General features: G+C 34.3%; 2 long non-coding RNA genes across 3 annotated transcripts; both read right to left on the reverse strand.

Moving 5' to 3' along the window:
• Nucleotides 1-6,833: 6,833 nt before the first annotated feature.
• LOC143058054 (uncharacterized) lies at nucleotides 6,834-10,254 on the reverse strand. Its single transcript, XR_012972926.1, has 2 exons — nucleotides 9,755-10,254; nucleotides 6,834-7,103 (listed from the first exon to the last, which is right to left on the reverse strand). It is a non-coding gene; the product is annotated as an uncharacterized LOC143058054 (long non-coding RNA).
• A 295-nt stretch (nucleotides 10,255-10,549) lies between these two features.
• Nucleotides 10,550-18,429, reverse strand: LOC143058055 (uncharacterized). 2 transcript variants are annotated; one of them, XR_012972927.1, is made up of 3 exons: nucleotides 18,293-18,429; nucleotides 13,784-13,864; nucleotides 10,550-10,653 (listed from the first exon to the last, which is right to left on the reverse strand). It is a non-coding gene; the product is annotated as an uncharacterized LOC143058055 (long non-coding RNA). The 2 variants fall into 2 exon arrangements; XR_012972928.1 differs by lacking the exon at nucleotides 18,293-18,429 and adding an exon at nucleotides 16,528-16,610.
• Nucleotides 18,430-21,387: the final 2,958 nt, after the last annotated feature.

A 21,387-nucleotide genomic window follows, 5' to 3' on the forward strand; every position in this document is an offset into this window, starting at 1 on the left:
TAATTGCCTCTTTTATTCAAATGGCGATATGGCAAGATCTTTTCTTTGACAAGTCAGAGGGAGAGGGCGTCAATTTGTTAAAAAAAAAGTGGGAGCATTAGGAAGGGGGGTTTGAGGTTTAAAAAAAAACACTGGCCTTTGTTAGTCTTGTATGATTTTTAATTTTTGTTTCTGGTGTATAATTCGGAGTTCAGTATGACGTCCGGTATCACTGAACTAGTATACATATTTGTTTATGGGCCAGCTGAAGGACTCATCCGGGTGCGGGAGTTTCTCGTTGCATTGAAGACCCATTGGTGGCCTTCGGTTGTTGTATGCTCTATGGTCGGGTTGTCTCTTTGACACATTCCCCATCTCCATTCTCAAATTTATGTAGGTGACGCGTGTAGTAAAGAATAAACAGTTTCATAGTTAAACGATCATGGTCATTAAAAAATATATAGAGGGGACACCTCCTAGTATATTTCGATCTTGTACCATGCATGATCATTTTAGATCTGTATCTGTAGGATAACGTTGTTAATACAACGGTAGAGAGAGCGCCGTTGATGTATTGACGATACACGAGAGTAGTTTCTGAACGGCTGTCAACGCTCGGTGTACGCACTACGGTTCTTCAATGTGGTTCTATTCGAATACTGTTTTTACGAAAAATGAGTTAGAATATTGTTGTATTTTACTCGTTGAGATCTCAAAACACTTCGTGTAGTTTTTTATCTGCATGTTTGTTCACAACATTTCTTGACTGATAATTGTTAAATCGGGCCCTTGACAGCAATTTAGTGTTCTCTTTGGACGAGCTTTTTTTTTTAAATTGTCTGGTTCTATAGCACTGCGACCACCTCGTACAGAAATATTAGCTTCTGACTTGAGCGTCTTGTCTGTATGTCTTGTAGTTTCAGTTTGGTGAGCGTGTTTGAGACGCAACCAACTTCTCTGGATTTGTACTCTCCTGTTATAAATCTCACAGGTTGTCGCTGTATTCTTTCAGGCTTATTGATGTTTGTACCCAGGTAGGACAAAAAAATGTTATTGATATTTTTTAAAATATATTGCAAAATGTCACCAAAATATCATTCAAAAACATGTTTTTGACGTGATATGTCTGGCTTTACTCATGTGAATAGCATATTTTCTGGAAATATTTGTTCTGAATGTTTAAAGAGCATTATTTTTTAATATCTTGATTTTATATTGAAATAACATAATTTTGATATTATTCAGTGTCAATTGAAAATATCCAGACAACATCTTTCAAACATATTGACAAAATATTCTTCTCATGTCTAGGATATGTTTTATGGATGTCTACCAAATGTTTTTTAAATACAGTCTGTCAACCATATACCCATATACCCATTTTCATGAAATGTTGATGCATTGTATAGAATGATTATAAGACAACTCATTAAGTCTACTGGTAGATATTATATTATATATATTCAGTAATTTCACAACTGTCAAGAAAATGCACTCCTGTCATTTGCAATAAGATGAAAAAAATGAAAGTATATACAAATTGTATTTGTTGTTTTGGGCTGGTTTTAAATATTTTATGTTTGTGCATGAAATTATTCAATCATTTAGGTAAATACATTTAAATGACTACACAGATTTGAAAATGTTAGATAAAGAGAATGAACGTTGGAATAATATAAAAAAAATTCAATTATATGGTATAAAGGGGGGGAGACAAGTACCTAATAAGTTGGCATATTGTTGGCACAATGTTGGCTTATATTTCTTTATTGGCATGAAATATCAATGATATTTTTTTTATAAACACTGTTTTAAAAACTTTGAATTAGGCAAAATACAAAGAATTTTCTAGATCTAGGCACAGATTATCGTATTCCTATTTGGTACGACTTTATCATTTGAATTTTTACTGAGTCCTCAATGCTCTTCAAATACAATCGCTATTCGCTAGATAATTTTTCTTTTGACTTAATTGGAATTTTCATCTAAGTTAGATTAGAACTGTTAAAACTCTTCTACCACAAATGAGGGGACATTCATGTTAATCTGATTAAAAAATTATATAAAAAAGTATTTCCTTTTTCATATCAAACATGGGCTTCACACAAATATCACTTACAAACATTAGAAAAACATTTGTCGTACATCTTACAAATATCAATTAGAAATATTATGTAAAAATGTTTATAAAATATTTCTTTTTTCATATCAAACATGTGCTTCACTCAAATATCACTAACAAACATTTGAAAAACATTTCTATCAAACATCTTACAAATAGTTATTAATCATATTATCTTAAAATGTTTATGAAACAGTCTTTAACTAATGTTTTCTAAATAAAATCGAACAAATATGTTGTTATGATATTATTGAAATATTCATTAGATATTACCATTTTTATATTTTTAATTAGGAAAAGAAAATTATATTGATGGTACATCAAAAAGATATTTTATTATACATCAAAAAGATATTTTATTATACATCAAACCTATGCTTTACATAGATATTAATCAAAAATGTTTTATAAATATTTCTTTTACACATCTAAAAAATATATATAATATATTAAATATATATATAAAAATGTCCATCAGATATTACTCGACATACAATTGTTCTCATTTATAAAACTGTCTATTTGACGTTTTAAAAACATCAGCAAAGAATATTTATTTATTTATTATAAAAAAATATTTACAAAAAATGTTTTTATATTAGCAATAAAACATTGGGATGAAATATTATTGTTAAAATATCTTTCATGTATAATTTCTGATGTAAAAAAAATGTCTATAAAATATTTTTTGGTAAATACTTTTGACAAACATACATATAACCAGTCAATAATATCATGAAAATTTTATGTGTTAGCTGGGTAGATGTGAACTGGTCCCATACTATTGACGATATGATATCCCATTATTGACCTGACTATTAAAATATATGCGGTTTTCTCGCATTCCGGTTGACAATATCTCAAATTTTAGGGCCTCGATTAGTTTTCTGGTTCCTTTAGATTTTATTACAAAATAGTGCATATTCAACACAGTTTTGATATATAGTATACATTAACTAAGTGACTCATTTAAAATAATTGTTCATTCAGATTGTTTTGCAAAGTACTTTTTAATAGATATAGGAAGATGTGGTATGAGCGCCAATGAGACAACTATCCATCCAAATAACAATTTATAAAAGTTACCCATTATAGGTCAAGATACGGCCTTCAACACGGAGCCTTGGCTCACACCGAGCAACAAGCTATAAAGGGCCCCAAAATTACTAGTGTAAAACCATTCAAACGGGAAAACCAACAGTCTAATCTATAATTAAAAAAACAAGAAACACGTATAAATTACATAAACAAACGACAACTACTGTACATCAGATTCCTGATTTATGTTCATTTATACTCAGGAGCCAAATAAATAAATGCCATTTGTTTCTTGTATTTAAACATATCATTAGATAATTACATTCTTTTCTGAAATTTTAATGTTGAGATTATAATATTAATGAATGATGGTTGTCAAACCATTTCTGCCATTATACATTGAGTCCAAAATTTGCGGGCCTAGGACAATATTAGTATTTTTCCAGCACCGTCTTATATTTCATGTTTTTAGTCTTGTTTTGACCCGGTTAAATATTAAGTAGGAATTTCTTTCCAAGTGACAGTAATATATTTGCGAAGTTGATAAGGAAGCCCGTTACAGCGACACATCTATATACCTTAATAAAGGAAATGACACACCTCATTGCAGGTTTGGTGGCCAGTACAGTAAACAAACATGTTTATATGAGGTTACATCAATATAAAACCGAGTCCCTTTTATACATACCCGTCATATAAAACAAACAATTTATTTATCAATTTGTCATCTTTTATATGTATGCGCTGTACATAATTGATTTAAACTCCTTTGGAATAAATTCCATATGGCGGTGATCCTACTTACAGGAGGTTTATACACAGAAGAAGAAGCCGAGCGCCATCTGTCGTCATAATGATCGTTAGCATAATACAACGATGACATGTAACACTTCGACATTTCACACATCGACAATTCACGAATCGACAAGTCACATGTTACAAGTTACAAAACATCAATATACAAAAAGACAATTAACCATTAAAAAAATTTGAAATCTAAAAGTTACAAATTAACACTTAACAAATGAAGAATGTTGAATTTTGATACAAAGTTACAAGTTACAAATCGACAATTTACGAATGAAGCATTATGAAATTGCACAGTTACAAGTAACAAACTGACAATTTACCGATTAAGAATGTTGAAACTACAAAGGTGCAAATTACAAATTGACAATTTACGATTTAAGCATTATGAATTTCACAGTAACAAGTTACAAATTAACAATTTACGAATTAACAATTTAGAAATTACACAGTTACAAGTTACGAATTAACAAGTTACGAATTAAGAATTTTGACCCCGTTGGCTTTCCATACATAGGTTCCCTTCGGCTGTTGTCTGCGTTATGGTCGGGTTGTTTTCACTTGAACACATTCCCCATTTCCATTCTCAATTTTATTATAATCATAAAAGTAATTCCTCAAAAATTTTGGCAAAAGACAAATACACACATATACAGTAGTTGTTTACCCAGGAGGATAGACTTTCACAGAAGTACATTTAATAAGTCTTCAGAGTTTCTCAATTTCAACACAATTTCGGGTTGAATATACTTGTTCGAATTTTATAACATTTTTATCAGATTTACAATATTGTGGTAAATATTTGTTTCTATCATCTTTGAAATATTTACAAGGTATAATATAATTGTATTCGTCACCGATGTCAACTGAGTCGCAAAGGTGAAACATTTTATCAGATCCTTGTATAATGTGCAACCTTCCAGTCTGGTGTTCTCGGTCAATTGTTTTACAACTGTCATTTCGGATCTCTTTAATGCAGTACTGATTTGTCAATTAATGTACGCTAAATCATGTATAGCGAAACTTAGTTTCGCAATAGGCAGTCAAAAAGAAAAAAACAAAATATATGAGAGGAATTCAAACTGACAAGTCAAAAACAAACTGACAACCCAATGGTTAGAAAGAGAAAGACAAACAGACAAACAATAGTTCACAAAACACAACAAAGAAAACTAAACACTGAGCAGCACAAACCCCATAAAAACAGAGCGATCTCAGATGCTTATCAGATCTTGCTCCAACTGTGGCACCCGTCGTGTTAACATAGATGATGCTAAAACCGCGAGTTGTTTTATTGCTGTGTTTTCAATATTATTAATATTATGTTCTAATTACAACTATTATTATTGTTATCATCAACTATATATATCATAATTCCTTCTACTGTCTTTTATATTTGACAAATAGCTCAGAAAATATTTTATGTAGGACTGTTTTTGTTTGCTTTCCACCGTAACAAAATAACAATGATACTCGGCATATATGTCATTGGTATTAATAGAAATCTAAGTTATGTTAATGGTTTGCCTCTATTCAACATTACTTCTTTTTCCACTGGCATTTTAAATGTGCTGTACTCTATTCCAGTTTGTTTTTAATTAGAGTCGTGGTGTAATGGTTAGCGCATCGGACTACTAACACAATGGTTCCAGGTTCGATCCTAGTTCCGCTAAGAAAATTTCAGGGACCATAATACAGACCACTTAGTGAAGTTGTGCAATGGAAAGGAATGGTTAAAAATGGCTTCTGTTACCATGGAAACTGAGAAAATATATAAACAAATAAAATTCTAAATCTTTTATTATAAGAGCCAACCTAATGAAAGTTTTTACAAATGTTGGAAGTAGTGCCCTGAGGTACTAACATTACTTAGCAATTGAAATATGGCTGCCATTGCCATGGACACTGAAGAAAATATAAACATTGGGAAAAAACATCAAAGCAGCATTGTTTTAAGGAATATAAGATAAAACTCAAAGAAAATTCATGAATATGTGACATGGCATAACTCAATGTTGAAACTGTTGTTGGAATTTTCGAAATTGACACAGTTACCATGGAAACAGCAAAAATATCAAAAATTTTAAAATGCTTAAAACTTATTGAAATTTGATTTAAATTTAAACAGGCAAGTAACGATTGGACTTTTGAACTTGGAATTTCCAAAATGGCCGCCGTTGCCATGAAACTTCAAAAATGTGAAACATTGAAAAATACCCCAAACTTCAGGAAATTTACAGGCAGATGGGTTGAGATGTTTTTTTTGTGTTTTGACTGGTTAAAAATTCTCAAAATAGTTGAAATTTAGTGACAATGTGGTTAGGGTGCCATCTGCTTCTGCTTGCAATGGCAAATCTAGTCATCTTTCTTATTGTTTCACAGTTTTTTGTCCAGAATATTTCTCGGAATTGTATGAACCAATGATGATTGAACTTCACCGTAATGTTAACACCCAAATATAAATGTGTAATCGGGGGTTTGCATTTCCAAGATGGCTGCCATTGTCATTGAAACAGATAGAATGTGAAAAATCGAAAAGTCCTTCAAATTGAGTGAAACTTTGTGTAAATGTTACTTGATATGTGAAGACATGACATCCATCTTTGGAATTTTCAAAATGGCCACAGTTGCCACAGAAGCACTTCAAATTAGAATTTTTTTAAATGATTTAAATTTGTTTTGATGCATATCATATTATTTTCATTCAATATAAACAGATTTCAAAATGGCTGCCGTTAAGTGGCAATTGGCAGACCAGGTGACGTCCGCTATTGCTCACAATGGCAATTCTAATTAAATTTGCTCTCCCCCTAAATATATGTGCAATATTTGCCACTTGACAGTAAACAAAAACAAGATCAACTCATATATGAAATAATTCATTAAACTAAATAAATTATGTTTAATTGATAAAATCTCCCTCAAAACATCTTTACTGAACCGCTTACATCAACACACTACGTTTTATACATTTATCAACTGGCTTTGTTCTGTAATAGTTTTCTTACAATCTTGTCCAGTCCAACATAACTAAGATTATTTATATCCCTACTACTAACACGTGGTTGTAACACGTAAAACAACACGGCTAATACACCTCCCATGAATATTATAAACTCCATCCGGGTGAACATCTCATGACTCGTGGACGATATATCTGAAATTAGAACATTAAATATGTATATTAAAGTTTCTCTTATTCTGCATCAGTTTATCCCTTTCTGAACCCATTGTATATTAAAACAAATATCAAGGTGTTGTTCGTTTGATCTCAGTTCTTCATTGGTCAACATCCGACTATGACGTCGAGTTTTCTTGCTTTCCTCTGAATTTCCTATTGTGACGGCATGAAAAAAGGCGACCATGCCTATTGACGTCACATAACAAGAACAGATCTATCGAAAAGAGGGAATAAGTTTGCTTGCATATTGTTAGAAAATCATTAGAGAAACAGATTCCACCACAAAACCTCGTGGAATCCGATATTTATCCAATCTCGACAGTTAAATTTTAAATATGTAAAACGCTCGGCGAGATTCGTGTTTTAAATTTACAAATATAACTGTCTCGAATGGATAAATATCGTTCACATTCGATGCAGTGGTAGAATCTATGAGTGCATTTCTTTCTAACACTAACGATGCAACTCTTTTTCTTTTAAGCCATGGCGTTGTCAGTTTATTTTGTTCTATGATAAAATTGATTATGGAAATTGGGAATATATATGTCAAAGAAACAACAACCCGACCAAAGAGCACACAAAACTTTGCCAATAAAAACAAAATAATATGACTGCATGTGCTCTCCAAGGACCATGGCAACATTATAAAAGCCAAAGAAAAACAAAATAATATGACTGCATGTGCTCTCCAATGACCATGGCAACATTATAAAAGCCAAAGAAAAACAAAATAATATGACTGCATGTGCTCTCCAAGGACCATGGCAACATTATAAAAGCCAAAGAAAAACAAAATAATATGACTGCATGTGCTCTCCAAGTACCATGGCAACATTATAAAAGCCAAAGAAAAACAAAATAATTTGACTGCATGTGCTCTCCAAGGACCATGGCAACATTATAAAAGCCAAAGAAAAACAAAATAATATGACTGCATGTGCTCTCCAAGGACCATGGCAACATTATTTATAAAAGCCAAAGAAAAACAAAATAATATGACTGCATGTGCTCTCCAAGGACCATGGCAACATTATAAAAGGCAAAGAAAAACAAAATAATATGACTGCATGTGCTCTCCAAGGACCATGGCACCATTATAAAAGCCAAAGAAAAACAAAATAATATGACTGCATGTGCTCTCCAAGGACCATGGCAACATTATAAAAGCCAAAGAAAAACAAAATAATATGACTGCATGTGCTCTCCAAGGACCATGGCAACATTATAAAAGCCAAAGAAAAACAAAATAATATGACTGCATGTGCTCTCCAAGGACCATGACAACATTATAAAAGCCAAAGAAAAACAAAATAATATGACTGCATGTGCTCTCCAAGGACCATGGCAACATTATTTATAAAAGCCAAAGAAAAACAAAATAATATGACTGCATGTGCTCTCCAAGGACCATGGCAACATTATAAAAGCCAAAGAAAAACAAAATAATATGACTGCATGTGCTCTCCAAGGACCATGGCAACATTATAAAAGCCAAAGAAAAACAAAATAATATGACTGCATGTGCTCTCCAAGAACCATGGCAACATTATAAAAGACAAAAAAAAACAAAAATACACAATGTTTGATTTTAGTCACAATTTATTTGGCAACACTCCTAGGATTTTTGGGTTCTCAATGCTCTTCGATTTCGTACTGTATTTAGGCTTTTTCAACTTTTTTTATTCAAGCGTCACTGGTGAGTATTTTGTAAACAAAACGCGCGTCTGGTGCAAATACAGAATTTCAATCCTGGTATCTATAATGAGTTTATTTTCAATGATATAACATAACTTTAATAATAAGAATTGCAAGCTTAATTTTTTTTATGTAATTGTCAATGTAAAAAGTAAAATCACAAAAATACTGAACTCCGAGGAAAATTGAAAACGGAAAGTCCCTAATCAAATGACACAATCAAAAACTCAAACACATCAAACGAATGGATAACAACTGTCATATTCCTGACTTGATATAGATGTAGAAAATGGTGGATTGAACTTGGTTTTATAGCTTCCTAAACCTCTCACTTGTATGACAGTCGTTATTATATATTCACTGATAATATTCTCTAGGGCCGAATGGCGATAATAAGAATGACAAATTAAAAAGCAGCCTGTTCATTTGTATTCCATAAGAATAATGATACAAATGATATATGGGGTTTTTATAAATCATATCAGACTGATATTAAAGGGAAGTAACTCAAAGAAAGTAAATCAAAGTACGGAAAGTACTACATAAGAATAATGTTTCAGTCAAGGAAATGTGTTGATCGTGTTTTCCTATTAACGGTGACAAACCTGAATTGTAGTTCTCTAAATGTTGCGTACTGTGCTTTATAAAGATTTTTTAGTTTTTTTGGGTTGTAGCTGAAAATTAAAAAACCAAAAAATTCAATAAACAAGCATACAAAAACTAGCAAGAATACAACATTTGAATAGTTTTGTTTCTAAATTCTGCAGCATCAATAATTTGTGGGGTTTTTTTTTTGTATATTATAGACGTTAGCAAACGATTTCTTGGAATTTTAATTTACATCGAAATATTTTCGATTTCTTTATCTTGGCAGGACAATCAATTTGAAATTAAAAGTTTTTTATTGTGGCAGGACAAGTGCCGTTTCTTACCTATAAATGGTGCTTTGGAATCGTCGTGTTGCTTCTGCACGTGCCAGATATATGTAGCAATCAAAACACAAGTACCAAATAAAACAGGAAGAATGTTTATAGATTCACTTTCTAGTATTTGATGCAATAGGTATCCCATCATAAGATACGCGGATGTCTCTAAAACTGTTTCTGTACACATCACGTGATTATATAATAAGTATAACACTGTCACAGAAGCTAAACCAGACATAGATGACACTAGCATAAACGTCCCTAAGTTAGATGTGTTCGTAAATTCTAAAACGGGTACAATCACAACAATAGTTCCGGCAAAGAATATACCTATAGCTCTCAGACGTAGTGTGACCTTGATGTTTTGATCTTTAAAATGTTTAAGGCATATCAGCTTCAACACAGTTGCAAAAACAGAGGAAAACGATAAGTAATCTATTCTATTCATGGTGAAATCTTTATTGACACCAAGCGATACAAACAATGCGCCTAAAGACAGCAGACCAGTGGTAACCATGTTGATATGTTGTATTCGAGCTCCTTTACAAATAACAAGACAGATCAGTACAATGATTGGTATAAGAGGTGGATATATGTCCGTCCCTCTGTCTACAAGAGGTACATTGTCGTAATATTTCAACAGACCACTTGATAGTACATGGAGGAAAAAGAAAATTGTAATCGCTTCGGAATTATCAACAATCATTCGGAACTCCTCTGTTTTGAACGCTACTAGAATGAATACCAGTTCAATGGCTGCTGAAGCCAGGAGACTTTTTACGGTCCATTTTTCCTCAAACAGATCCTCTCCTTCTATCAAACATTTAGTACCGTTCCATTGTAAAAATAAACTCCCAAATATTAGTCCGACTATTGCAAGTTGTTTCAATTTCGGTTCCAACTTCCTGAAAAACAATTGTAAAGAATATAGATTCATTAATTTGGAAACTAACCCTTGTAATGCATCGCCAAAACATGTGTTCGAAAAGAAGACTAAAAAACAAACAAGTCACCTAAACCCTATATACATAAGAAACTTAAGAATGTGTAACTACACGAGCCCCACCTCATCCTGACAAGCGGGTTTGGACAATTTATGCACAGGATTAATTAGTGTAGTAAGTTTAACTTAAAATTGACCATGACTTTCAATGTATATAAACATATACCCTGCCTCTAACACATGTAACAGTGACGAATATTCATACCAACATACATCTACTCTTTTGTCGGGTTGTTGTCTCTTCGACAAATTCACTATTTCCATTCTTCATTAATAATTATCAAGTTTCATATTCGAACTCCAAGGTGTTTTAAAGGTAGAAAACACATGTTTTGATGGATTGACTGACAGATGGACGGACGGATTCCTTAACGGAGACATGGGCGGATGAATAGACACGCTGATTAATGTAAACACTGACAGACGGACGGACGGATTCCTTAACGGAGACATGGACGGATGGATAGACACGCTGATTAATGTAAACACTGACAGACGGACGGACGGATTCCTTAACGGACACATGGACGAATGGACAGACACGCTGATTAATGTAAACACTGACAAAGTGACGGACGGATTCCTTAACAGACACATGGACGGATGGATAGAAACGCTGATTAATGTAAACACTGACAGACAGACGGACGGATTCCTTAACAGACACATGGACGGATGGATAGACACTGATTAATGTAAACACTGACAGACGGACGGACGGATTCCTTAACAGACACATGGACGGATACCTTAACAGACACATAGACGGATGGATAGACACGCTGATTAATGTAAACACTGACAGACGGACGGACGGATTCCTTAACAGACACATCGACGGATGGATAGACACTGATTAATGTAAACACTGACAGACGGTCGAGCGGATTCATTAAAAGACACATGGACGGATGGATAGACACGCTGATTAATGTAAACACTGACAGACGGACGGACGGATTCCTTAACGGAGACATGGACGGATGGATAGACACGCTGATTAATGTAAACACTGACAGACGGACGGACGGATTCCTTAACGGACATATGGACGGATGGATACACACGCTGATTTATGTAAGCACTGACAGACGGACGGACGGATTCCTTAACGGACACATGGACGGATGGATAGACACGCTGATTAATGTAAACACTGACAAAGTGACGGACGGATTCCTTAACAGACACATGGACGGATGGATAGACACGCTGATTAATGTAAACACTGACAGACAGACGGACGGATTCCTTAACAGACACATGGACGGATGGATAGACACTGATTAATGTAAACACTGACAGACGGACGGACGGATTCCTTAACAGACACATGGACGGATGGATAGACACGCTGATTAATGTAAACACTGACAGACGGACGGACGGATTCCTTAACAGACACATCGACGGATGGATAGACACTGATTAATGTAAACACTGACAGACGGTCGGGCGGATTCATTAAAAGACACATGGACGGATGGATAGACACGCTGATTAATGTAAACACTGACAGACGGACGGACGGATTTCTTAACGGACACATGGACGGATGGATAGACACGCTGATTAATGTAAACTCTGACATGCGACTACCAAACAAAACCAGATGTACATAAAGTAAAGGACATGTAGTAGTGGGGTTTTGTTTAACATGCAATTTAAGTACAAACATTTCGGGAATTATTAAACGATAAACATTCAATTTTTAAATTTGATAAAATCAGAAAGTATCTCCATTATATACTAGAACATTAATTCTGCCATGTCTAAAACCGGTAATTGGTTTTTTTTTCAAATTCAATTACATGTTTGTTAATTTTAAAAGCATGCTTTATTTCTATTTTTCGAGAAGTAAAAAAATCATCTAAGAAATATATCGCAAATCTAAGTAAAATAAGCCTATTATTGTAAGACGAAGATACAAACAGAACACAGCTCTATCATTAGTGAAACATTGTATACTAAAGAATTTTTTTTTTGAAGATCCTACTTACCATCAAAGTGGATTGTTGTACAGTGAATCTTAGTAATTTCGTACCAAAACCATTTCGTACCGTATGGAAGAATTAAAATGTATACTATTTCGTACCATATGGAAGAATTAAAATGTATACCATTTCGTACCATATGGAAGAATTAAAATGTGAACCATTTCGTACCATATAAAAGAATTAAAATGTATACCATTTCGTACCATATAGAAGAATCAAAATGTATACCATTTCGTACCATATGGAAGAATTAAAATGTAAACCATTTCGTACCATTAAAAGAATTAAAATGTAAACCATTGCGTACCATATAAAAGAATTAAAATGTAAACCATTTCGTACCATATAAAAGAATTCAAATGTAAACCATTTCGTACCATATCAAAGAATTAAAATGTAAACCATTGCGTACTATGCATATGAACATTATACCATTTCGTGCCAAATGGAAGAATTATAATGTTTACCCTTTCGTATCATTTTTGAGAATGTAAGGTATATCATTTCGTTGCATATGTAAGATGATAATGTTGAACATTTCATACCAAATGCATTGTAAGCTATTTTTGAAATTAGTTATACTTGTTGGTACGAAATGCTACAGCCATTTTTTCCATACGGTATGAAATTGGTCATTATGGTACGAAATAGTTTCTTACGCTACGAAATAATCTTTGGTCATGGAAGGAAATGACAAGTTCCTGGTGCGAAATTGTTATTTTCAGGTACGAAATGGCAGTGGTACGAAATGGTTATGGTACCAAATGAATTATTCTCATATCACGAATTTGTAAAAGTGTGCAAAATAGTCAACCTTCAAATCCACTATAATCAATCAATACTTGCACCACTATCATATTGCTGACCAATATCAGCTCTCTGTATACAAATTTAATTCTCGAATGTATACGCTATCGTTTATAGTTTGATACTTGCATAACTCCGGGCATCAAATATAGTTAACTTATAACAGTCCTCCATACATTTATCAAAAGCTGCGAATGAATACGATATCGTTTATAATTTAATACTTACATGATAAACGTTGGTTCTTGTTTCATACCGTTCCCTTATTTTCCACAAAAATGAATGCTTAAACCCATTGATCTCATATATCTACAATAAATAAAATACATACATTGACGTATATATAGCTACATGTATCAACAAAATCGTGGATATTATAATAAAGATCAATGCCTTTGGTAAAACACGGCTTTAAATATTTTATTTTATTTTATTTAAACATTACAACAGATTTACATGTAATGTATTTAATGGATTCACTTTGTAAAATGTTCAAGGATTTAAACTTGATTTATACATAACATCTTTTTATACCATACATTAACCAAATAAAACTCTTATGGTATTTTACAAGTATCAACAAAATTACGGATACAAATCTTTAAAAGTTTCGCTCATTCCCATATTTTGTATCATTCATAGCTTCTGGAGTTTTCTGTATTCTAACATAGTTCGTGATTCCCCATTTCCAAATATTTTGAAGCTTGTCCCCACTATCCCATTACAATTTTATGATACTAGTATGTAGCTGTTTACATAAGAACTATTAATCATATATCATATGCACAAAAAGAAATGTTATAAGATGTTAAAACGTTTCCGTGATTAATTCATCACCATATTTTCAACATATGCTATTACATATATAAGATAGACAGTGTTCAGTGTAAATATCAATCAACCACTCTCGCAGTTACGATTATTATCTTCTCAGTTTCTACTACCGAAATTACGATAATCACTTTTTGGAATTACGATTATCATCCCGAATTTTTCGACGGGAATATTTAGGTGCTTAGACAATTATAGTGCACCGTTACGATTCAAATATGATGTAATGGTATAGAAAAACCTTGCAACTGAGTAACTATTGACCAAAAACATGCTACATTTGAGAAAAATGACTGAAATATAATATCTATTTCTGCTGTCGCCATATTGGGATCGTCGTAATTCCAGTTACGGTTATCAGTTCAACACCAGTGATTATCATGTTGTTCAACTTGTCGTAAAATATTGTTGAACAACAGAAAATGAACGACTCGTTATGTCATTAAATGAAATCAATCGTTTAAATAATGACAAGATGAACAACAGAGCCCAGGTAGAACGTTTAAAAGATTTATTGAACGTTTGTTGCACAACGTCCAGTAGCAAATATTACATTATAATATATATAGTATAGGACAAGAACACATTAACTTAACATCCATTGCATAAGTAAGGTTGCACAGGGACAGAGATAAAGGAAGGTTAGGAAATGTGGACTGCTACTGAAAAATAAAGGTGCATGCATGTTATGGGGGAGGGGGGGGGGGGTGGAATTTGCCTTGACACATGGTATTTAGGAATATCAAATTTGTTGCAAAGGAATCATGTATTTTCAGGTGCATGAAGAGTAGCTTCATGTGACACCGTTTTATTGTGAAAAAAAACATGGATAGTACGGTCCAGACCAAATCCTCGGTCTGAAAGCAGCGCTCTTACAAAAAAAAAGCAAATGAAGAACTTTCGTGTTTCAACAAGTTAGACGATCTCGTCTGAAGCCTCGTACTAAATACAGTATTCTTACGGGATAAGCCAGGGGTTCAACTCGTTTTTAACGTCGATCTCATTCGTCCAGACGCTTAAGATGCACCGACCATTCATTTGTTGTGGGATGGGGAGGGGGAGACGCTTAAGATGCGCCGACCATTCATTTGTTTTGGGATGGGGGGAGACGCTAAAGATGTACCGACCATTCATTTGTTGTGGGATGGGAGACGCTTACGATGCACCGACCATTCATTTGTTGTGGGATGGGGGGGGAGACGCTAAAGATGCACCGACCATTCATTTGTTGTGGGATTGGCAGGGGGAGACGCTTACGATGCACCGACCATTCATTTGTTGTGGGATGGGAGGGGGAGACGCTTAAGATGCGCCGACCATTCATTTGTTTTGGGATGGGGGGAGACGCTAAAGATGTACCGACCATTCATTTGTTGTGGGATGGGGGGGAGACGCTAAAGATGCACCGACCATTCATTTGTTGTGGGATGGGGGGGGGAGACGCTTACGATGCACCGACCATTCATTTGTTGTGGGATTGGCAGGGGGAGACGCTTACGATGCACCGACCATTCATTTGTTGTGGGATTGGCAGTGGGAGACGCTTAAGATGCACCGATCATTCATTTTGTTGTGGGATGGTCAGGGGGAGACGCTTAAGATGCACCGACCGTTCATTTGTTGTGGGATGGGAGGAGGAGACGCTTAAGATGCACCGACCATTCATTTGTTGTGGGATTGGCAGGGGGAGACGCTTAAGATGCACCGACCGTTCATTTGTTGTGGGATGGGAGGAGGAGACGCTTAAGATGCACCGACCATTCATTTGTTGTGGGATGGGAGGAGGAGACGCTTAAGATGCACCGACCATTCATTTGTTGTGGGATGGGAGGGGGAGACGCTTAAGATGCACCGACCATTCATTTGTTGTGGGATTGGCAGGGGGAGACGCTTAAGATGCACCGACCATTCATTTGTTGTGGGATGGGAGGAGGAGACGCTTAAGATGCACCGACCATTCATTTGTTTTGGGATGCAGAGGGGGAAGCATGAAGAATTTTCTCGGAACAAAACAAAAATTTTATCTTTAATAAAAATAATAAAACAAAAAATTTCAATAAAGGACAAGACCAATAAAAAAAAAGATAAATAGCTGGACGGTGCCTAATTACTTAGGAAAATAGTAATTTAAAATTACTCACATGTTATAATCGAATCTTACACGTATTTATCCATGACAAACACAAATGATTGTGAAACATTATTTGATGTCACTGTAACAGATGATGAAGACGTCAATCTATGTCACGTGATTGTCGTGATGATTTATTTATAAAAGATTTGACGATCATCTTTAAAGAAAAAATCAATCGATCGAAAAAACGGAAATCTGTTGTTTAAATCTTTTTTTTTTTATTTATTTTAAATATCTAATATGATATCTATATAAGGGGCAGATCCTATTAATCGAAGTCTGTTCGTTTTTTAGACTCTAAATAAAATATGTTGAGTTGTCTATACGTGTGTGCTGTTACATTTTAAAACCATTGGAATGATAAAACTGTCACTGTAAAAACTAGTATATGATAGGGACAGAAATTAGCCTTGTAAAAGTTCATCTACAAACCCATGAGAGGTGTTACCTGGCCATAGTAGTGTGTATCCGAAATTAAAATAGACTCTCGGTTAATCTAACATGCTTATGAAACAACAAAAAGCATGTCATGTGAATTGACAAAATGTTATATACAGATATTTGTCAATGAAAGAGACAGGAAGGGATGGAAAGACATCAAAAAGGGGGATCGATGACAACAACTTGCAATATTCACGACTTATAGATTTAAACACGGCCTGAAAACACTGACTGGCAAGATTTCGAACAGACTGTAGTAAGTATACGGTCTGAAAATAATGACCAGATTTTGAACAGACTAATACAGACCATATTTCGAACATACTGTGAATACATACGGTTAAAGACTTGTATTAGTACGGTATTAGAATAAAATACTGGTAAGATTTCTAATAGACAGCAAAGGTACGGTTTAAGAGTATTGGTCCGATTATGAACAGACTGGTGAATAACCGTAACGGTACGGTCTGAGAATACGGACAAGATCTTTAACACACTGTTGTATAAGTACGGTCTGAGAATACTGACAAGATCTTTTACAGACTGGTGTATAAGTACGGTTTGAGAATACTGACAAGATCTTTTACAGACTGGTGTATAAGTACGGTTTGAGAATACTGACAAGATCTTTTACAGACTGGTGTATAAGTACGGTTTGAGAATACTGGTCAGATTTCTAACAGAGTGTTTACAAGATCTTAAAAGTACGGTTTAATGATACTGGCCGGATTTCTAAAGTGGTGGGTCCAGGTTTTTTTTTTTTTTTTTTTTTTTTTTTTGGGGGGGGGGGGGTCGGGTACGGTAGTTGGAAACCCCTCTTTCTCCTGGGTTTGGACCCCCTCTTAAGAATGGCTGGATCCGTCCCTGCAGACAGCGTATAAGTACGGGCTAAGAGTAAGAAATTGAATGACTGGATCCGTCCCTGCAGACAGCGTATAAGTACGGTCTAAGAGTAAGAATGACTGGATCCGTCCCTGCAGATAGCGTATAAGTACAGTCTCAGAGTAAGAATGGCTGGATCTGTCCCTACAGATAGCGTATAAGTACGGTCTAAGAGTAAGACTGGCTTGATCCGTCCCTACAGACAGCGTATAAGTACGGTCTAAGAGTATTGACCAGATTATGCTAAGTACGGTCTAAAAAGACTGACGAATATGTCTTAAAATATACTCTGTAAAAGTACGACCTGAAGATGGTGGCCATGCCTATACGCGACACTCGTTTTATTGTAGAGGGAAAGTCATTGTAAAAGTACGACCTGAGAATGGTGGCCATGTCTAGACACGAAACTCGATCTATTGTCAAATCCAAACAAAATAAATCTTACTTACCTTCTTTAGTACGTCACTATTGATCTGTTACGTATGTATTATCTCGATATTTAATGTTATTGAATAGAAGATATCTATGTATTGATTTTAACTATTAGTTTGTAAAGTTACTTGAGCGCAGTCAGTTGTAAAATGATTTAAAATATTACAAAACAAGGATATAAACACAATTATTGATGTTTCCGATATTTATAAAATATCTTATATACTTAGCTTCACATCCTATTTTAAGGTTTTATCTCTCTTCCGATATTTTTTTTTAAGTTGCGACATATTTTTGAGAGTGAATTTTGAGGCTGCATGTGTTAGTAGGTTCAATGTTGTATTAAAATCCATAAATTTACTCTTTAACAAAAATATTTGAGTTCCGCGAAGTCCTGTGTCTCGCTGCGACAACTCGTTGTTAGTGTAAACGTGTAGATTAAGGCCTCATTAAGGTCTAGTGCACACTGTCCGTCGGTCTAAATTACAGAAAAAAAAAATTAAAAAATATGTGTTTCCATTTTTTAACTGCAGCCAAGAAACTAAATCGTCACGGTAAGAATATCGAAAACAAACTAAATGAATATTGCTGCAGTACTACAAGTGGCAGATTCAGTTAGTGTAGAAGGCTTATAGTATCTTACATTTACCAATGAATACGTTCAAGGACAGATGAATCCTGCCAGACACCAAGAAAACATGTGCAATCATTCCACACATCTAACCAGTATTGTATCATATGTCTCTGATCAATTATTATAGATGACATCATAGTTTAAACATATTTATTTATAATAGTGGATTGGGAAACAAGTTTTGCAACTTATATTAATCCCTTTCCACTTTGTGGGTGCGAGTGCTGCCTTGTAGCGGCATTAGCCTGCTCTTTTTCGAAATCTACAAGGGTGTCTTTAACGTGCAAGAGATATGGCTCTCTCTTAACACGGGTCAGCCATTTATCGTCCCCTTCCGATGGACTATCACCGTTTACTCAAGACCATACTCGCAAATGGTGTCAAGGGAGAGCCGAAAATTCAGTTCCTGAAATTTTCATCCCAGACGGGAATCGAACCAGGAACATTTATGTTAGTAGTCCGATGCACTAACCACTACACCACGGGTCTATTGCTGAGAGTATCTGAGAAACATATAAAGTCAAGGACAGATGAATCCTGCCAGACACCATGAACACATGTGCAATCATTCCACACATCTAACCAGTATTGTATCATATGTCTCGGATCAAATATAGATGGCCTATTGCTTATAGTATCTGATAAATAATATAAAGTTACATTCACCAATGAAAAGGGTCAAGGTCAGATGAATCCTGTCGGACACCACCAAAACATGTGCAATCATTTCACACATCTAAACAGAATGGTATCATATGCCTCGGAACAAAAATAGATGACCTATTGCTTATAGTATCTTACATTTACCCATGAATAAGTTCAAGAACAGATGAATCCTGCCAGACACCATGAACATATGTGCAATCATTCCACACATCTAACCAGTATTGTATCATGTCTCGGATCAAATATAGATGGCCTATTGCTTATAGTGTCTATGAAACATATAAAGTTACATTTACTAATGAAAAAGGTCAAGGTCAAATGAATTCTGCCAGACATCATGGAAACATGTGCAATCATTTCACACATCTAACCAGAATGGTATCATATGCCTCGGAACAAAAATAGATGACCTATTGCTTATAGTATCTATAAAACATATAAAGTTACAAATGAAAAAGTGACTAATGAAAAAGGTCCAGGTCCAATGAATTCTGCCAGACATCATGGAAACATGTGCAATCATTACACACATCTAACCAGTATTGTATCATATGCCTCGGATCAAATATAGATGACCTATTGCTTATAGTATCTTACATTTACCAATGAATAAGTTCAAGGACAGATGAATCCTGCCAGACACCACGAAAACCTGTGCAATCATTCCACACATCTAACCAGTATTTTATCATATGTCTCTGGTCAGTTATAGATGACCTATTGCTTATAGTATCTGAGAAACATATAAAGTCAAGGTCAGGTGAATCCTGCCAGACACCACGTGGGCAATCTTTCCGATTACACACATTGAACCAGTGGGTATCATATGTCTCTGATCAAATATTTGACCTATTGCTTATAGCATCTGAGAAACATATAAAGTTACATTTACCAATGAAAAGGGTCAATGTCAGATGAAACCTATCTTACGGACATGTAGACCTTGCAAATGCTCTCATATACAAAATATAGCTATCACTCGTAAAAAGTGAGTATATCAGAAGACAAAGAAAACTAATTTTTTAAAGCAATTCCGAAACATTTCAATGAGGTCAAGGGTAATGGAAATATGACAGACAAGAAAATATATTTGTAAAATTAGGTATATGCATATAAGGTATAAACCAGCCAGGTCTTCTTCAATCTGAAATATTAAGCTTTACACAAACTAGAGGCTCTAAAGAGCCTGTGTCGCTCACCTTGGTCTATGTGCATTTTTATGCGTGACTGAGTTGTGGCTTTTTGAGCCGAAAGTAATAACTTTGTGTATAAATAGATTATATCTCTTTGTTTGATTAGTAAATTGTCAAAAAAATAATTTTATAAATATAACAAGATGTGGTATGAGTGCCAATGAGACAATACTCCGACAATCCAAGTCATAATTTGTAAAAGTAAACCATTATTGGTCAAAGTATTGTTATAACTGGGTTTTTTTAAAGTCATTTGCATTTTGATGATGGTGTCATAGCTGTTATTTTGTAATGTATTTATATTGTGTGTGTTGACATTCATTTTTACTTGATCCTGTTTGTTGGTTCAGATTTGCAAATATCATTTTCATAAGATAATAATCTTGTTTTCCATTTTTATTAAAGGATATATATTTCATAACATTACATTGTGTAGATAAAGTTGTTTACATTGATAGATAAGTTGCAGATCTAAATTAGTTTGTGATAATTGAAAGAAAAATATTGTGAACTGTTAATTTTATTTGATTATAATTTGTAAATATCATAATTATCTAATTTTTAGAGAAGTGGTTTCATCATAACTGGTTCAGGTAAATAAGTTTGAGTTATTTCCCTT

This window comes from Mytilus galloprovincialis, chromosome 14 (genome assembly GCF_965363235.1).
Source record: "Mytilus galloprovincialis chromosome 14, xbMytGall1.hap1.1, whole genome shotgun sequence".
Lineage (NCBI taxonomy): Eukaryota > Metazoa > Mollusca > Bivalvia > Mytilida > Mytilidae > Mytilus > Mytilus galloprovincialis.